The sequence below is a fragment of the Dromiciops gliroides genome, chromosome 1 (genome assembly GCF_019393635.1).
Source record: "Dromiciops gliroides isolate mDroGli1 chromosome 1, mDroGli1.pri, whole genome shotgun sequence".
In the NCBI taxonomy this organism is placed as follows: Eukaryota; Metazoa; Chordata; class Mammalia; order Microbiotheria; family Microbiotheriidae; genus Dromiciops; species Dromiciops gliroides.
This window is the reverse complement of record NC_057861.1, coordinates 339,282,139-339,302,854: the sequence shown is the minus strand read 5'-3', so window position 1 is coordinate 339,302,854 and position 20,716 is coordinate 339,282,139. Positions and strand designations below refer to the sequence as shown.

Below are 20,716 nucleotides of genomic sequence, written 5' to 3'. Positions count from 1 at the left end.
CCTCTGCTTAGAAAATGATGTTATAGTGTGTTCACTTTCTAATATGAGTAACCTAATAGTTTTGAATGAAGTCAGAATCAATTTTATGTCATTTAGTTTTTTAAATACGTGCAGTATTGAAAATTTTAAGTGTATTTTTTTGGATGCAGTGATTCATTTCACTTTTCAGTAAGGAAAATAAATATATGTACCTTTAAGAAATAATACAAAGAAGTTACCTTTTTATTTTTATAATTTTTATTGATATCTTTTGCTTTTTACAAAACTGAAATTTCTTCCACTATATCCCCTCCCAAAATGTTAACTATTTAATAATTTATTTCATTTAGCAGATTCAGACCTTTGTTAACATTCAGGTCATGTTTAGCGTTCATGCTTTTTTCCCATTTAAAAAAAATTAAGGGGTAGAATACATTGACTTCAAATTTGGCGTCGTGGTAGTATCAGATTACGAGTTTTGTATTTGTGTTTCTTTGAGGTGGCTCAGAAAAAAAGGCCTTCCTTCTGATTGGACAAAACGTATAGTTTTAAAGATGAAAGAACTTTACAAGGCACCAACAGAACTCAGCTTTGTGGGAAAGACATTTTCAACTCTAAGAACTTGATTTGGAGGAAGAAGACTAGTACAAAATGACTGGCTTTTTCAAAGGCTATTTCGAGTTGTTGATTTTTGTTTAAAAGGACTTTTAAAATTGAATGCCATTATATTTTAGACAGCAAAGTTAAGAAATTCAATGAAGTTCTGTAATTGAAATTTTACAAGCATATGGGAATTTTTTTAAAAAGTTGATTAGGTTTGCATAAGAGTGGAAATCTGTGCAGCATTTTTCTTCTGGGAAGATCAGACGGCTCCATGAATACTATTCGTTCTGTGGGCTATCAAGTACCACTGAGAGTGAGGTTGAAGAGAAGGGAAACCTGAAGAGTATTTCTGCCCCTCTCTCCCTCCACCACACATACATACACTCTCTTGAGTGTATGCATTGGTTTGGGGAAAATGCAGGGAAATTAATAAATTTTCACTGTCCTAAAATTGTGGGAGCAGAACCAAAACCAGTAAAAAATTCAGATCACTAATTCCTCCTGTTGTAAATATTGAGAGAATCATAATTATTCCCATTTGACCGAGAGTGTGACTGAAGTCCAGACAGGTTGGTTATTCAGTTGGAAAGTTGGGAGATAGTCCTGGTTTTGGGACAGTAGTTGTCTTTTCCTAAAAAGATATATTACTTGGTGTCAGTCAGCCATAATATAAATTAGAATAAGATTAAGTGTAGGGGAGAGGTCACTAATGGGAGATTCCTGTAGGAGAGGGCTCACTTCTAGCTAGAGCCAAACCAATGTATAGTGTTACAACAAAATAGTTACTTCTTAAACGTTAGCTAAAGCTTCAGATAATTAATGTCATAGTAGTGTTTCCATGGTTTATGTCTTCTATATTACTGTAGCAAAACAATAACAACAACAAAAACCCATTTTCTTTTCCTAGAGCAGCTTTCTGCATTGGGAGGAATACTGACTTAAAATGAGAAAAATTGGGTTCCAGTACTAAGTCTCATTCATTATAGCATTGTTAAGCCTCTGCAAAGTCACTTCTCCTGAAGTTTCCTCATTAGCAAAATACCTTCCAAGATTGTGGTGAGGAAATTTCTTTGTAAATTTGAAAAGTCTTATGTAACTGGGAACTGCAAAGAGTTGTGAAGCAGAATGGCAGGAAGTAGTGAAGGAGTCTGGTTTCAAAGCTAGGAAGACCTGGGTTGAAGTCCCTCGACAACATATTTGGCTGTGTGACCTTTGGTGAGTCATTTAACTTCTCAAGTTCTCTAAGAAGCTCTCAAAAACCTAAATGACTGAGAAAGCAGGTGCTGCTGACCCGGAGTTTCCTTGTCTGCAAGTTACCAGTGCCAATGAAATTGGAAGTCCACTTCCTAGTCCTACAAAGTTCATACCTGTGGTTAAAAAACAAGGATTTCCTTTATCATTCTTTCAGAACTTAATCTTCTTTCAATCATTTATTTATTTATTTATTTTGCCTGGGCAATGAGGGTTAAGTGACTTGCCCAGGGTCACACAGCTAGTAAGTGTCAAATGTCTGAAGCCGGTTTTGAACTCAGGTCCTCCTGAATCTAGGGCCAGTGCTTTATCTACTGTGCTGCCTAGCTGCCCCCTAGAACTTAATCTTCTTTTACAAAATTATATTGATTTTTTTTTGTTTTTGCATTACCTTTATTATTCGAATACACACACACACACACACACACACTCCTACCCTACTTAGTGAGATAAACCTTGTAATTATTTAAGAAAGGAAAGAAAGAAGGAAGAAAAATATACATTTCCGGGAGCAGTTCAACAAGACTAACATTACCTGGGTCTGTCATATGCAAATGAGGAACTTTTGAGCGCCCAAATACTTGAAATCTCTATCTGTGGGTGCACTAGTAAATAGGACCATTGATCTGGCTGTGGGTGTTAGTGTACTGGGGCTATTTCCTTCTTCAGACTTGCCCATCTGTTCTTTAAATACAGATTTAGCATGGAGCTGGAGCTTTTCTTTAGACTAGAAACAAAACACCAAAGATAGTTCAAAAGAGCTATCAAAATCATTTGTAACATTTGAAATAAAATATTGGAAAAAGTATTTTTGACATAAAAAAATAGGTCTTTTTTTGTAACCAAAGAAAGAATGTGAATTTAGAAATAAAAGTGAGTTCTGGTGATTTCAGCTAAAATTTCACAATAAAATGCTATTTTCTTAATTTTATATAGTGGGTATTTTTGTGTAATTTTGTAGCATTCTAAGGTTTTAAGTGGTTTTGTCATTAAAAACAACTTTATTTAAATTGACTAAATCTTATTTTACTCCAGATTTTCTGATGAGGAATCTTCATTCTCTTGTTCCTTGCTACTTAGAAAACATTTAACTGTAAGATTAAAGTGTATTTTCCTAGAAGTGAAAATATTCTGCCTATAGTGCTTTGAAAGCTGAGTACCTAAAGAGATAACACTCATCTCTTGCTGGAGATAAAATATTTTACCTCTAGGAGAGTTTGCTGACACCACCAGTTTCTTGGCTCCCCTCCTCCCACAGATATAGTTTACTCTAATCCATAGAAGAGGATTATTGATGATGATATCGGATAAAGACTACTGTACTCTGCCCTACAAACTAAAGGAGATATTGCAGTTATTGTCATATCTCTTATGGTACAATATTTTAAATGCAGTGAGGTTGGAATAGGTTGCATAACTACCCTCTAGGGTTTAAATTATAGTAATTGATTTTCTGTAGAGAACAATTAATTCAGCATCTTTGGTCTTTTAGTTACCATTTTAGGATTTCTGTTTAGTTAGACATTATCATATACTTGTATATGACATTAGGATGTTTTTTGTTTTGTTTTTAAGTATGCATTAGCCTTCAATCATATAACTTGGAATTAAAGCCTGGTACATACTTTTTAAAAAATTATAAAAGTATTTTATTATTTTCCAGTTACATGTAGAGATAGTTTTCAACATTTGTTTTTATAAGATTTCTGGTTTCAAATTTTTCTCCCTCCCTCCCCCCCTCCCCAAGACAGCAAGTAATCTGATATAGGTTATATATGTACAATAACATTAAGCATATTTCTGCATTAGTCATGTTAACGGTTCTTTTTTTTTTCTGGATTCGGAGAGCCTCCATCATGAGTCCTTTGGAACTATCTCTGGTACATACTTTTAATAGAGGTGTATGGATTCTTATATTTTAACTGAAATTTGAAGCAAAATTACTGCAATCACTTCACTTTATGTAATAAATGTTACTGAAAAGTATGGTTTGGTTTGGTTTGGTTTTAGTGAGGCAATTGGGGTTAAGTGACTTGCCCAGGGTCACACAACTTGTAAGTGTTAAGTATCTGAGGCCAGATTTGAACTCAGGTCCTCCTGACTCCAGGGCCGGTGCTCTATCCACTGTGCCACCTAGCTGCCCTGAAAAGTATGTTTAAGGAAAATTTTTATAATGTGAATTATTATTAATTCACAAAGGGAGCTGCAAAAGCAAACCTGTCCTTACAAAAAGTAAATCATTCCCTTATTTATTAGTTTTATAAATTCCAGTTCTTTATATTGTGTTTTTTAAATGTGTGTCATTTGAATTAGATTGAATTTAGGATAACAATATTTAAACTATTAAGAATAACTTGTATAAATAAAAATTAGTTTTCAAAAAGAAATTTTGATAGAGTCTCAAGCCCTTATTTGTGGAAGAATGATTAGGTACTAGTTATCTTTATTTTACTAGCATAATATTCTTTCATCCCAAGATGAAGGATGTGTGTGCTCATATGTGTACACATATTCAACTTATTTATGAAGGTATGCTTAATTTCATCATGCCTGGACTAAAGGTGTTCTTCCTCAGCCATTTTTCAGTTCTCTGCTTCTTTGTGACCCTATTTGGGGTCTTCATGGCAACGATACTGGAATAATTTGCCATTTCCTTCTGCAGCTCATTATACAGATGAGAAAATTGAGGCAAACTGTTAAGTGACTTCCCAGGGTCACACAGCTAGTAAATATATGAGGCTGGATTTGAACTCAGGAAGATGAATTTTCTCGAGAACAGGCCCTGCACTCTATCCACTGCATTACTAAATTCCCTTAAAGGTAGTTCCACCTTTATCCTTTTGTGGTATGCACAAAATGAACTACCTCTGTTCAGCATACATGCTTGTAAATAAGGAAACTTTTTTTTTGGAAAGGTAAAGAAGGTGATAGAAATAATACTAATTTCCTACACTTTATAGATCACTGCTCTCCAAGAAAAAGAATGCCCCGCCCCTCTCCAAAAAAAACCCTCATGACAAATTTGGAATCTTTTCTAATTAGAATAAGAAAAGATGGAAATGAGCAAAAAATTAGAAGGAAGATAGAGAAAAGGAGGGGACAAATCACAGAAAAAAGCAGAGTGAATTAGGTAAGGGTTAGCTAGTTCATCTCCTTTAGAGTGTTATTTTTTAATTAAAGGAAGGAGATTCTGTAATCCTTTCTAAATAGTTCTAGTTTGTTGTTTTTTTTAAGCAACCTCATAGGAAGGAAGTTAATATTTCATATACTTCAATGTTAAATGGATGAAACCAGATATTTAAGCTCTAAAGAAATATATTTCTGTTTTGGCAGAGCCTTTCAGAGCTGTAAGTTTACCTTTAATAGTGTGTCTCAGGCTTTCAATTTGGGACCATTTCAATTTAAAGGTGAGGAAACTAAGGCTCGGAGACAGGAAATGACTTGGCTAAGGTCATTTAACTGATATATGGCACACCAGGGGAATTTAAATAAATTTTTTTTTACTTTAAACTTTATATGGTTTACTTTCCCCCCTTACTTTGATATTCATCTTTCCACTGTCTCTTCCACCTTAGGCGTATTTAAGGAACAGATATTTTAAAATCTATATTCCCTAAGTGAGTAATGAATTTTTTCCTTCTAAATTCTGATTAAGACTCGTGATGTTGAAAATGAATATCTGTAAAGATGGTCCTTTGTTGTTCTTTCACACTGTTTTAACTTAGTCACAGACTTTTCTTGTTTGAAATAATAGCTATTATAAACCTCTTGAATCCTATGTTACAACTCTACCAACATTTGCCTAAATCATAAATTTGAATAGTGTTAATTCCTAATAAAATGCCATGGAGCATCTCTAATGACTTTTTGGGGGATGGGGGGGGCTGGGCAATGTGGGTTAAGTAACTTGCCCAGGGTCACACAGCTAGTAAGTGTCAAGTGTCTGAGGCAGGATTTGAACTCAGGTCCTCCTGAATCCAGGACTGGTGCTGTATCCACCGGGCCACCTAGCTGCCCCCTCTAATGACTTTTTCATCAGAAAAGTTGAAGACCAATCTGTGTACTTTAGCATTCATAAACCTTCCTGTGCTTTTGATTTACTAAACCTCTTCAACTATGCATATAAAGTGATTTTAAAATCCTCTCTGAATTTAATTTCCAAGTAATTATTGTCTCCTGATTTTTCGGCTTTCCATTGTAAATGATCTCATTGTCTTAGTTCTGAGTTCTCAACTTTTATAAATAACTCATGAGGTACCCAATCATTTTGTGACTATTAACCAATTCTTCCCTTTCTCTCAATCCAATCCTAATCTCACTGTCTCAAACCATATCTCTTAGAATTTGTGGCTTGAAACTGAAGGGAAATTTAGAGGTCAAGAAAATTCCATCATTTCACTATAATGATGAAGAAATTAAATTCTAGAGAAGTTGTCTTGTCTTAGTTCTCAAAGCAAATTAGGGCTACAGTTAGGATTATACAGATGCCATATCAGGTATGGAGGAGTAGGGATTTCCAGGTCAGTCTTTTCATTATTCTGCTTTCCTTGAAACAATGGAATTTCTTGTCTTTCTTTTCAAGTTATCCTATTTGTTCTGTCTGACATAGTAGTTGATGTCACCATCTTACGTGCCTCTTAGAAAAGAGACCTCAGAAGGAGATAACATGAACAGTGGAAAGAGTCCATTTTAGGCCATATTTTAATTCACTATAATATGGGAAAATTGCCAATTATATCATAAATCCATAGTATTTCTTTTATTAATACTGCTTGCAACTGTCTCTTTTCTATTTTTGGAATGAATCCCTTGGAGAATGCTGAATTATTACAACACAGTAATTGGTTTGTGTAAGGCTAGGTAGTGCAGTAGATAGATATTTTAGAGTCAGAATAAAAAGGCCTGAGTTCAAATCCAATCTCAGATGCTTACTATCTCTTGTGTGACACTGGGCAATTCAATAAACATTTATTAAGCACCTACTATGTGCCAGGCACTGTGCTAAGTGCTAGGGATACAAATAAGAAAAAGAGAGTCCCTGCCCTCAAGGAGCTTATAGTCCGATGAGGTAACACAACATAAAAGAAGAAGCTAGAGAAAGGGTTGGGCGACACCCCTGATTTTAGGGCATCTTGTTCTGTGGAGTTGAGACCAAGGAGAGCTGTAGATGCAAAGTGGAGTGCGTTACAAAATCCAGGTTCTGTCTTCTATACAGAAAAGTAACTTAGCCTCCCTCAGCTGCAGTTTGCTCATCTGTAAAATGGAGGAAATAATAGCTCCTGCCTCCCAGAGTTATTGTGAGGATAAAATGAAATAATTGTAAAGTCATTGGTAAATCTTAAAACACTATGCAAATGCTAGTTGTTATTATTAAGACAGTTTTGTACCCTTAGATCAGGCCTTGGAAATTTTGCTTTGCAACTAGGATGCAATCTCAAAATTTAGGGGTTAGGAGAAATTTTGGTCTTTTAAGGAAAGAAAAAAAAATGAGGTAGGGAAAGACAGCATGTTGCTAAAATACACATCAATACCTTGTTACAAGTAGAACTCCAAATTCAGACTGCTGAGACTCTCCAGAGGGGTGTTGAAGTATTCTCTAGAAAGGATCTGAATGGATCTGGTATTTCCCATGTCATGTAGTGGACAAACTAAAGCCTTGGAAACCAGCAGCCTTTTTTCATCTTCTCTACATACCATTTCCCTATACATTCTACAATCCCCAGGTGGTTCCCACTCTGGCTAACATTTGTCACTTTTCAAATTGTTCTGGTAGTAAAATTCAAGTATGTATTGAGATTAAGATCAAATGGCTAGGGGGCAGCTAGGTGGCAGTGGATAAAGCACCAGCCCTGGATTCCGGAGGACCTGAGTTCAAATGTGGCCTCAGACACTTGACAATTACTAGCTGTGTGACCCTGGGCGAGTCACTTAACCCTCTTTGCCTGGAAAAAAAAATTAAAAAACAAAACAAAACAAAAAACATCAAATGGTTAATGGGAGGCCCTGTCATGAAGCTGCTCACCAACAGTAATTAGGAATTTTCAGATATTAATTCAGATAATTAATTTATTAATTCATAATATTAATTCAGAAAATGCTTAATTAAGTCTTTTTAAAAAACATTTTTGTGGGGCAATGAGGGTTAAGTGACTTGCCCAAGATCACACAGCTAGTAAGTGTCAAGTGTCTGAGGCTGCATTTGAACTCAGGTCCTCCTGAATCCAGGGCCACTTCAACACCTAGCTGCCCCCTTAATTAAGTCTTAATTTAAGACTGTAGTTGATCATGTGGAGAAATGGCCAGAGGTTCCTAGAGAAGCTGACTGGGAGTTATTCATACTTCTCATCTTCATATTTGACAGTGTCCTAATACTCTCTTTAATGCCTTTGTTGATGACCTCTGACCTTGACAAGTCACTGCTTGATCACTTGCTTTGTTCTGGTCTATTTGCTTTCACTTTCCCTGCAGATTGTATTCCTGAAAGGATAACCTTTGTAACAAAATTCAACACTCACATATTAGGTGGTGGTGATGTGGCATGGCAGAATGACTGTGACTTGTCCCAAAGATTACAAGACTCAGTGACTCAGTTTCCCAAGTTTTATTGCAATACTGTTAGTGACCACAGGGAGAGAACCAGAAAAGTGGAAAGGTATCTCTTGAATAGGGGAAGGAAAGATAGTTATATTTATAGTATGGATAAATAGATTATAAGTCTCATTATAATAATCTCCACCTTAGGGAGGTACAGGAGGGGGCTTATCTTAATTTGGAGTTCCAAGCCAACCCTCCCCCCCCCCAGGTGGGTACCTTTTTCCATAGAGGTGTGTTTTTTGGGTTTATGTGTCATAAGGTGAATCTGGGGACAAATTTGGCCTTTTCGGCACATGTCACTTTTTGATTCCCATGTCCGGTTTCAAAATATCTTCATTTATCAGTAGAATTTTTATGCCTAGTCAGTGTATCATTGTTATTGTTAAGGTCTCTCTGATCTGTCTCTTTATGTTCTTGTTATAAGTGGTGATTAATGTGGGTAACAGAGAACTTAGGCCCTGACTTGTTTCCCAAATCTTAAGTTATCCGTTAACTGGGGTCTGAATCCCTCTTAGAGCTCAGATCTAAATTAGAGCTTGGATCTTAGGTTTTTCTGTTAACCCCTTTTTTTGCCTCCTACATCAGTAGGGGTATGCTGGCCACTGACTTAGGTGCTATGGAAGACCCAAAGTTTACATAAGACAAGATCCTTTCCATCACTTATAGGGTCAACACAAACAAGATAACTATCATTAACAATAATATGCTAGTCCATTAGAGAGGTTTAAAACCCAATTCTATAAGAGGTCCAAGGAGAAGATGATTATAAGTGGAAGAGAAGGAGGGAATTTCATGGGGGAATGTGGTATTTAGGTTAGCTTTAAAGAATAAGCAGGAATTTAACCAATTAAAGGGGAAATCTGAGGTCTAGGAAGCAGGATGATCAATGGCACAGCGACAGGCCAGTGTGGGGGAAGACAGGGACAAAAAGTAGTTCAGTTTTGCTAAAGTTTGAGATACATGCTAGAAAATCATCTGCATAAGATTACTGGGAAGATAAACTGACCTCAGATTGTAGCAGCACCTGAATGCCAGAAATACAAAGAGATCTTGAACTTCATCATGTAGACATTAGGAAACAACTTAAGGTTTTTGATGAGAAATAAGAAAGATTAATATGACTGTGAAATGAAGGGTGGATTCTAGTGGGGAAAGAGCAGAGGCAGGAAGGCTAGTTAGGAGACTATTTCAATACTCTTGGCTGGTGGCAGTGGGAAAGGAATGAGCATGTATTAAACACCTGCTGCATGCCCAGCACTGTGTTGAATGTGCTTTATGAATAGTATCTCGTTTGAACATTTTGGTTGAAAAGACATTCAAATTAGGTAAGGGGGTGGTGACTTGAATGATGTTGTGGATGACTTGCTAATGATTGGCTAGAAATGAAGGAGAAGGAACACTGAAAGATCACACCAAGGTTTCATTGTGTGAGACTGGCCTTGCTGGAAGAAATAGTGAAGTCAGCAGGAGGAGCAGTTGGGGACTTTGTGGGGGAGGTGGAGGGGAGGGAGAGGGAGAGGAGAGAGAAAAAATTCTGTTATGGGCATGTTAAACTTGAGGTACCAGGGTAAAGAGGGTCTAGAATTCTAAAGAAAAGCCAGGGCTGAAGAAATAGATTTAGGTGTCATCTGCATAGAGGTGGCAGTTGAATCCATGCTATTAAAAGGGTTTGATAAAGTGGGAGGATATAAAGGGAGCTAATCTTGTTCCTCCAAGCAAAGTTTGAAAGGGGACTTTTCTGTTTAGCCCACTGTAATGAGATGAGCCCACTATTTGCATTTTGAAGTGATTTATGGGGTAGAATTGAGCAGTGGTCGAACGACAGAACCTAGGCTAAGTGGCATTCCAAATGATTGATCTGGTTTAATTGTTCAGAGTGGATTCAAGGTAGAGGAGATAGAAGGCAGGTACTAAATTAGGAGAATTTGTCATCATCTAGATAGATGATCAGTTTGAGGACTATGTATTTGCCTGTAGTTGCTTCTACTTAGGAATTTCTACCCAAATGCCATCTGGCCTGCCTGTTTGCAAACAATCCAAGATGAATGGCCAGATTTCTAGAGAATATCTAAATTTAAGTCTTAGGCCATCCAGATAAAAAATGCCTGAATTTTTAACAGTTCCCAGCATGTTCTTATAAAGAAAGTGGAATCTATTGTCAGTAGTGTGTTAGGTTGTATTATTTAGATTTTTGGGAGTGATGTAAAGAACATCTATTTCTTTTCATTCTTAGAGGAAGAAAATATTTCATTTAGCTAAGATGATGTCATTAATATGTTTTATAGGAGATTTCCTGATTGGCTAAGGGTGAGCTTCAAACAAGGGAGCTGCTGGAATAGATAGACCCATCATGTACTGAAATGTCCCAAGAGACAAGACACCATTCTTGTCGGTGGCCAAGAAGGAAATAGACACTAGAGCATCTGGTTTCTAATCTGTAAAGGATCTCAGGCCAGGGGAGGCCTAGGGAACAGGCCTTGATTTGTAGTTAGAGGTCTTGGTTTTATACCTTGACTATAAAGTATTTACTACAAATTTGGTTAGGCAAATCACTTAACTTGGAGTCAGAGGACCTTGGTTCAAATTCTGCCTCTGGTGATGATTACCTGTGTGGCCTTGGACAAATTACTTAAAACTTTCTGGGCTTCAGTGCCCCATACTGCTAAAATTTTGTGACAGGTTTTGGTGCCCATCTTTTATAAACTGGGCTTCTAGATGTGTACTTCTAACTACTGTAGCTTATAGTATTTCTTAGCTTGGATATTCCTCTTTCTGTTTGTAAGCAAGCCCTAAGAAACTCATTGTTGTGGTTGTGGGGGGAGGGGTAGAAGGAGAAGAGGGACATTTGTTCTAAAATTTGGGCATCCATAGACCAAAGCAGTAACTGTAGTAGAACTTATATAATTAGATACAGCAGATCTGTGAACCCAAGGAACCAAATAAAAGCTGCTTAGTATTACTGGAAAGTTGACAGGCTTGCAGCCTAGAGGTGGTAGGTTCAGTGATCTTGGAAGTTGGTGAAAGCTTAATATTGCCGGATAGACCCTGTAGACAGGTTCTAAGAAATAGTGGCTGTTGCTAATTATCATCATCATTATTTCAGGGAGGTCTCTCATCTAAAAATTATTATTAGAAATTTAATAAGCATATGGATACTTTAGTTTTCATAGCCTTCCCTTAATTGTTTAATTGTTTAAAAAACAATAGTTTTTTGTCTGATTTTGAAGGAACTGTGAAGGAACAACAGATCAATTTCAAGGAAAATACATTCAGCTAACATTTGTTCAGCATTTACTATATGTAAAACACAAGGACATAAAAACAAAAATGAAAGTCTCACCCCACAAAAGCCGCATAAGTAAATAAATATAAAGGAAGATAAAGTATCTGCAGGACAGAGAGAGTGCAGTGATTGGAAGGGGATCAGAAAAGGCCTGCAGTCTGTATCTAGTTTGGTGCTAAATTCTTCCCTTCTCCATGGATCTGACACATAAACTCTTCCATGCTCTCCTAATTTGCTTATGATATCAACCTTTATGTCTAAATCACATACCCATTTTGACCTTATTTTGGTTTATGGTCCAAGATGTTGGTCGATACCTGGTTTCTGCCATACTATTGTCCAGTTTTCCCAGCAGTTTTTGTCCAACAATGAGTTTTTTTCTAAAAGCTTCATGTACAAAATGACTAATATGGAAATATTTTACATGACTTCACATGCATAACCTATATTGGCTTGCTTACTGTCTCAGAGAGGGGAGAGGAGGGAGATATATACTTTAGAGCTCAAAACTTAAAAAAAATGTCAAAAATTGGGGCAGCTAGGTGGCGCAGTGGATAGAGCACCGGCCCTGGAGTCAGGAGGACCTGAGTTCAAATCCGGCCTCAGACACTTAACACTTAACTAGCTGTGTAACCCTGGGCAAGTCACTTAACCCCAATTGCCTCACTAAAACAAAAACAAAAACAAAAACAAAAAAATGTCAAAAATTGTTTTAACATGTAATTGGGGGAAAATAATAATAATAATAACCCACTGTAGGGGGAGGAGGCACCTCCCGATTTATACTTTGAAGGAAGCTAGAGATTTTACAAGGCAGAGATGAAGAGGGAGTGAATTTCAGCCACTTGTACAGAGGCAGAGGCAGAGGCAGGAGGAAGAATGTATGTGAGGAACAGTGAGTATGGAATAATGTGAAATAATTCCACAAAAGAATGTGACAGCCAGATTGTGGAAGATTTTAAATTCCAGTCCAAGGAATTTTCATTTTAACCTAAAGAGAGAGCCATTGGAGATTTTTTAGTAGGACAGTGACATAGATCTGGTTTTTGTTGTTGTTGTTATTGTTTTGGTTTTTTTTAGGAATACAACAGCTATATGGAGGATAGACTGGAGGGGAGAGTGACTGCAGACAGGAAGTTCAATTAGGATGCTACTGTAATTGCTCAAGACATTGGTGATGGATACCTGAACTAGGATAGAAGGTGTGATGTGGTGTGTGTGTGTGTGTGTGTGTGTGTGTGTGTGTGTGTGTGTGTGTGTGTGTGTGTGTGTGTGTGTAATGGTATAATGACACCTCTGGGAGAGATATTCTGGAGGTAGAATCAAAAAGATTTGACAACTAAATGGACATGAAGATTGGGGGAAAGAAGGGAGAGTCAAGAATGAATCCATGTTTGGGAAACAGTGCTATCAAAGGAGATGAGGAATTTAGAGAAAGAATAGATTTATAGAAAAATATAAAGTGAGTTACTTTTAGACATGTTGAGTTTAAGTTGCCTATAGGACATCTAGGAAATGTCTAGCAGACTTATACAGCTATAAGATTAGGATTTAAGAATGCGATTGAGCTGAATCTAGATTTTAGAGTCAATGGAATAGAGGTGGTAATTGATCCCATTGGCATTCATTAGCTTGCTGGTGTAGAGTATAGAGAAGAGAAGTGAAGAGAACCTAGGACAGATTATTTGGGAATACTCACACTTAGTGAGCCAGAAGAAAATGGTGATCCAGCAAAGGCAACCGAAGAGTGGTCAGACGAAAGGAGAATCAAACAGGAGAGTTGTCATGGAAATCAAAAGGAGAGACAACCTAAAATGAAGGAACATTTAATAATGCCAAGGTATAGGGTAGTCAGGTAGATGGCTGCATAAAATGATAACTGTAAAAAGACCATTAATGGTAATCTCAGAGAGAGCAATTTCAGTTGAATGGTTGGGTCATACGCTAGTTTGCAAAGCAGTTTAAGGAATGCAAAGTGAGGAAATGATGGCAACAATTGTAGACAACCTTTCTAGAAGGTTGGCTGTGTAAGGGAAGAAGAAAACAGGTAATAACTTGAGGGAATGCCAGCTCAAGTGAAAGGTTTTTTGTTTGTTTGCTTGTTTTAGAAATGGGGGAGACTTGGACATGTATATAAGATAGGAGTACTATGGGAATGGAAATATTTAAATGAGTTAAAGAGAGAACAACTGGGAGAGGAGGCAAGAACCTGGAGGATACAAGGGGCTGAGAACAAGAACAGTGGAAGGGATAGCCTTGGCAAGAAGAACCACTTGTTCATTTGAAATTTTAGCAGAGGAGGAATCAGGGATGAGAATGGGAATAGGGTGGGGGATAGTAATGGTTTTTGATTGGGGAAGGAAGAGGATCTTGAAACAAATGGCCTCTATTTTCAGTAAAGTAGGTGGTAATGATATTTTCTCAGTAAAGTAATGATACCTTCTCTTGAGAAGCAGAGAGGAAGTGATGGCACAGAAGTTGTAGAAAGAAGAAAGTTTGGAACAGGAGCTAAGGATAAAGTTCATCAGGGAGGAATGAATGGATTGCCTTGGGAATGGTTGGCTAAAATTAGATAACATTAATTTGTTGTGAACCTAGTTAGCATCTTTGACTTTTTCAAACAATGTTCAGTGATAGGAGTAGCAGGCTATACATCAAAAAGAAGAGACATTCAGGGGTAAATGATGGCATATATTTGAACTGGTTGTTAATAAGATCATAACTGTGAAGAGAGCAAAGTGAAGTCAGAGAGAGAAGAGGAAGAGAATGGTGGAATGTAAAGGCATTATTAAATAGCACTTCATGTGTGCCAAGCACCATGATGATCTAGGAGAGTAGAGGGGAGGGGTGGTGCCAGGACATAGGTCATGATGATGAAGAATAAGTTTAGGAGGGGTGAGCGAGAAGGAAAGATCAAAGTGGAGATTTTATTCAGAGAGGTTTTATGATTGTGAATCATGGAGGTAAAACTGTTATGAGGAAAGGTAACCTCAAAGGTATGACCATCCCTATGTGTTGCTGAAATAAAAGGAAAATGGAATTTTGGAGGTTGATGAACTGAAAGTGTTTGAGGGGGCATCAATAAAGTTATCACAATTTAGAAATTAAATTGATAAACTGAAGAGTCCATAAAGAGGAGCAACTGCAGTGGTGAAAGGACTTTAATCCATGTAATTTAAAGATCAGTTGAAGGGATTAGGTATGTTTATTTTGGAGAACCAGGAGAGTCTGGAGGGACATGATAGCTATCTTCAAGTATTGGGGGATTTTTTATTTAAAATCATTTTTTCCAAATAAAAAGCATTTATTTTTTGTCCCCCAACCTTGTCATCCCCAAACCCCCACTGAAAAGAAAAGAGAAAAAGAAAACCTTGTGTTTGTTTTTTTAAAGATAAAACATTCTCACATTGTACATTAGAAAAAAATCTTATTCTGCACCTTGGATCAATCACATCACTCTTCATTATCATCCCTCTGTAATCATTGTTGATCATTGTACTTTGATCAGAGTTTTTAAGTCTTTCAGAATTGTTTGGCTTTAAAGTACTATTGTTATTGTATAAATTATTTTCCTGAACTTTCTCACTTTACTTTGTATCAATGCATACATATCTTCTCAGGTTTCTCTGAAACTATTTTTTCATCATTTTTTTTTACAACAAAATAGTATTTCATTAAAGCATATACCATATATTTTTTTCAGTAATTCTCAAGTTGATGGGCAGCACTACCACCCTCCCTTGTTTCTACTTCTTTACCACTACAAAAAAAGAAAGATACTATATCTGTTTTTGTACTTATGAGTTCTTTTCTGGTTTCTGTGATCTCTTTTGGTTATAGCTCCAATAATGATATAGCTCATTAAAGGGACATGCACAGTTTAATGACTTTGAGGTGCAATTCCAAATTGTTTTCTGGCCCATTTCACAACTCTACAGGGCTTTAATAGATCTGTTTTCCTGTAGCCCTTTCAACATCCATTATTTTCTTTTGTCATCATTGCCAATCCAATGTGAGATAGAACCTGAGTTGTTTTAATGTGCATTTTTCTAATTATTAGTGATTATTCATATGGCTATTGACAACCTTGATCTCTTCCTTAGAAAATGATCTGATGATATTCTTTAACCATTTACCAATTGGGGAATGATTCTTACTTTTATAACTGTGAATTGGTTGGAAATGACCTTTATCAGAATTTAATTTTTAAGAGTATACAGTGTAGGGGCAGCTAGGTGGTGCAGTGGATAGAGCACTGGCCCTGGAGTCAGGAGTACCTGAGTTCAAATCTGGCCTCAGACACTTAACACTTACTAGCTGTGTGACCCTGGGCAAGTCACTTAGCCCCAATTGCCTCACTAAAAAAAACAAACAAAAAAAATATACAGTGTCCTGAGATTTAAAAAGTTTGAAGCTGCTGCTGTAGAGTTTTCTTGTACTTGAGGAAAGTAGACTAGAAGAACTATAGGCCTCATGTAAGAATATGACTTGAGGCCTGTAAATAATAGAAGGGACTTTTCATTAAAAAAAAATACCTTAGGAAAACACCTTATCAAAAACCATATCATAATTGAATATTGTTTTTCTGACAGTTAATTTTATTTCTTAATATTATACTGCCTTTAAGTGCTATCTATAAAGATAGTGTCTGCTTTTTCTTTTTATTATTATTATTATTAAAGTTAACTGATGCTTCTAATTAAATCTTTTAAATTTCTCAAACATCGCGGCACTTGTTTCCACTAGATTTTGCTGAGGTCAACATCCAAGTATATGATGAGTTATAAGGACTGTAGATATGTGACCATGATAATTGATATTCATTTTGAGAAAACTTGCTTAGACTTACAGGGACTATTGTAATCATTGGAAACTTTTAAAGTTAAACATTATACCTATCACTTGTTATCATTCTTCTCTAGTTTATCACTTTAATTACTAACACTTTAAAATTGACTTGCTGTATTTATGTAATTTTTCTCCATTTTAAAAAAGATGCTTTACCACCCATACAAGGATAAACACTAAAACCACAATTGTCACAGCTAGAAACATAATTTTCTTCCCTGACAGTTTCTGAAGTTCAAAACATTTACTACTGAATGTTTCTTTAAGTATCGCTACTTCTTAAAAGTAGGTCCTGGGTTTCTGTGAACAAGCATTCAGAACTACTTCAGTAATGACTGTTAGCCAAAGTATTAAAGTGGGGATAGAGAAATAATGGGAGGGGGGGAGGAAATAAATATTTTGTGCTGAAAAAAATTGGTAGTAATGGAAAATTTTCAAGGGATGAAAACACCTGAGTATACATAATAAATTTCGTACTACAGAAAAGTATGTTGGGAAAGGTCATAGAGGAGGAGAGCTGAGAAATGGTCTATCTCATACCTATGCATTATAACTGATGATCTATTTATATAATTTGTAAAAACCATTTTATTTTTGCATAAGAGCATTTGCCAGTTTTAGTTGTTTTTAACATAGACTTTTCCTATCTTTTGTGATCAAACAAGTCTTATGTACAATTCAGTGGATCAATAATTTCATCAATGTAGATATTCCTGAGAGTAATGATTACAACTATCCCATACTTTCTTTCTTATCCTGTGTGACTGATGTTCATGTCTTACCAAAACTCTTCCTTAAGGGGTCCACCAGAATGGTCTCTTAGAATCACAGTGAGGCAACATGAACTTTCCATCTCTTAGCCCTTACAGTATATCTGTAGCAATCTGTCTCTCGTTTCCATTCATACAACTCTTTGATATCTTGTATAACACTAAGAGCATGAATTTTGTTGTTGATCATGTGTTACAAGCCTATTATGGCCATTGTGTCTAGCCATTGCCCTTTGTGCAAACAGCAATTACCTTAGAAATTATAATATTTAATGATTTGTAGCAATAGGGTATAATCAGAAGAATATTGATGTTGTTGCTATGTTACCTCTTGTTAAAATATAGGTTGATTTAATTTGGAGAGCCAGTAAGAAATTGTTTTTTGTTTTTGTTTTTTTAGTGAGGCAATTGGGGTTAAGTGACTTACCCAGGGTCACACAGCTAGTAAGTGTTAAGTGTCGGAGGCCAGATTTGAATTCAGGTACTCCTGACTCCAGGGCCGGTGCTTTATCCACTGCGCCACCTAGCCACCCCAGTAAGAAATTTTAGGAAGCATTTGCTATTTTCTCATCTTTTGCAACACATATGCTACAGTTAACATTGTAGAGGTCATTTTGTTTATGCAAATGACAAGCATTACAGTGGGAGATAGCTGATCAAATGTCTCATCAAATTGGTGCTTCTTTTCACTTTTGAGAGCACAATAAAACCAACTCTGCAACTCCTTCATTTGCTTTGCCAAGGAGAACCTGTGAACCATCCTTCCATTTAGCTTCAATTTCCTCATAGTCTCTGATTTCATTTATAGTATGTCAGTATTGATATGATTCAGTTCTATTAGTAGTATGTTGTTGTTTGTCCTTTGTTCTCAATGAGAACCATGACATTGGGGTGATGTCATGACTTTCAGTGAAATGGATTTAAGTGTGAGGGCTGTGCAAAGTCACCAACCTCACTCTCTCTTCCAGAACTGCCTGGGTCCAGTGGTAGGGCATATACCAGGATGACTGGAGATTGCCCTGGATGTTTAAGGCAGTTGGGGTTAAGTGACTTGCCCAGGGTCACACAACTAGTAAATGTCTGAGGTGAGATTTGAACTCAGATCCCCCCAACTTCAGGGCCAGTGCTATTTACACTGTGCCACCTAGCTGCCCATTAGTAATATACCAACTTGGTTACTGGAGATGGATTTCACATTTATAGTACCAACAGTTCTTGCAGTTTTAAGATAGCCTAAAAGTGACTTGATTCTTAGCAATTTCTTTCATATTATTAGACATACAAAAATCCAATTTAGTTTTTAAAATATACAGTGAACCAATCTAGATTGTAAATGTTTTTATATTATATGTATATTTATATTATATAATAACGTAAGCTGTTTTTCCTTTGTTAATTATTTGTCTTTCTGTAGCTCTCCATATTGACCTATCTACAGCTGATATGTTGAGTGATTTTCAAGAAACATGGATTCTTAAGAAGATTAAACCTTTAATGAGGAGAAAACAAAGGCAGGGTGTAATAGATGTGTCATTAAGTTCACTCTTTTGGTTCTTATTTGGTTCTCACAAAAATCAGTTTGAGAGTTGTAAGTCACATTAGCAACTGTCTAGTCCAACACAAACATGAAAGATTGTCCACTAAAACATACCTGACAAGAGATCATCCACTTGTGTTAAAGATCTTCAAGGAAAGGTAATCAAGTTACCTCTCAAAATAAACCATTTCATTTTTGCATAATTCCAACTGTTAGGAAGTTTTTCCTGACATGGTCTTTGCAACTTTCCACCATTGCTTTTCCTTCTGCCCTATATAACTAAACAAAATAATTGTAATTCCTTTTCTCAACATGACAGTCAGAAAGAAATAATTCAAATACTGAGGAACCACATCCAGGATCATTTAAGATTTAGCAGCCATAACTATCATTGAAAGAATGGCTTGGAATATGATATTCTGAAAGGCAAAGGATCTAGGACTACAACCAAGAATAACCTACCCAGCAAAATTGAATATAATCCTTTAAGAGGAAAAAAAAATAGATATATGATGCTAAGTAGAAAATATGAAATTCAAACACAGGACTCGAGAAAAGCAAAAAATATAACCATGAAGGAGAAATGATAAGGGATTAAACAAGGTTTAAATGGTATAATTCTTACATGGGGTGACGATTTATGTAACTCCTCAGGACTTTATCATCACGGTTGGAAGTCTAATTAGACTGAGGGCCTAGGTGTGATTCTATTATATTAGGATGATCTCAAAAGAGGAACAAAAGGATGGGAAAGAAGGCTGTACTGGGATGTGGCAAAGGGAAAGGAAAAATGGGGGGAATTATCTTACATAAATAGGCCCGCAAGGAAGAGTTTATATAATGAAGGGAGTAATAGTGAGGGGGCAGGCAACACTTGAACTTCATTCTTACCGGAACTGGTTCAAAGGAAAAAGAATACTTACACACAGAGTTTGATACAGAAACTCATTTTACCCAATAGGGAAGTAGGAGAGGAAGGGGTTAAAAAAGAGGGTAGATTAAGGGAGGGAATGATCCATAATGAAAATGGATTCTTCAAGAGGAGAAAGGGTAAAGAAGAAAAGGATAAGTATAAGAGAATAGGATGGAGGGAAATTCAAAATTGGCATCCTAATTATGAATGTGAATGATGAACTCACTCATAAAATAGAAGCAGATATCTGAATGGATTAGAAATTAGAATCAAATAATACGTTGTTTACAAGAACTATACTTGAGACAGAAAGATTAAAATAAAGTTGGAGTTATATGTATAGTCTTCCTATATAGGAATATAAGCAGCCTAACCTTATTAAGTACCTTATGATTTCTCTTTCATGTTCACCTTTTTATTCTTCTCTTGAGTCTTGATTTGAAAGTAAAAATTTCTATTCAGCTCTGATCTTTTCATCAGGAATGCTTGAAAATCTTCTATTTCATTAAATGCCTACTCTCCTCCGGCCAAGGATTATGCCCAATATTGCTGGGTAGATTATTCTCGGCTGAAATCCTAGCTCCTTTGCCTTTCAGTACATCACATTCCAAGCCCTCTACTCCTTTAATGTAGTAGTTGCTAGAGGCAGCTAGATGGCACAGTGGATAGAGCACCAGCCCTGGAGTCAGGAGTACCTGAGTTCAAATCCGGCCTCAGACACTTAACACTTACTAGCTGTGTGACCCTGGGCAAGTCACTTAGCCCCAATTGCCTCACTAAAAAAAAAAATGTAGTAGTTGCTAAATCTTCATTTTTTTTTTAAGTAGTTGCTAAATCTTATGTGATCCTGTCTGTGTCTCCACAGTATTTGAATGTTTGTTTGTTTTTTTCTGGCTCCCTTAAGTATTTTCTCCTTGACTTAGAAGCTCTGGATTTTA

At 36.4% G+C, this 20,716-nt stretch overlaps 1 protein-coding gene across 1 annotated transcript in view; it reads left to right on the top strand.

The window, feature by feature from the left end:
• LPCAT1 (lysophosphatidylcholine acyltransferase 1) overlaps positions 1-20,716 on the top strand; it is a 173,907-nt gene that overhangs the window by 1,304 nt on the left and 151,887 nt on the right. The gene's annotated exons all lie outside the window — the stretch shown is intronic.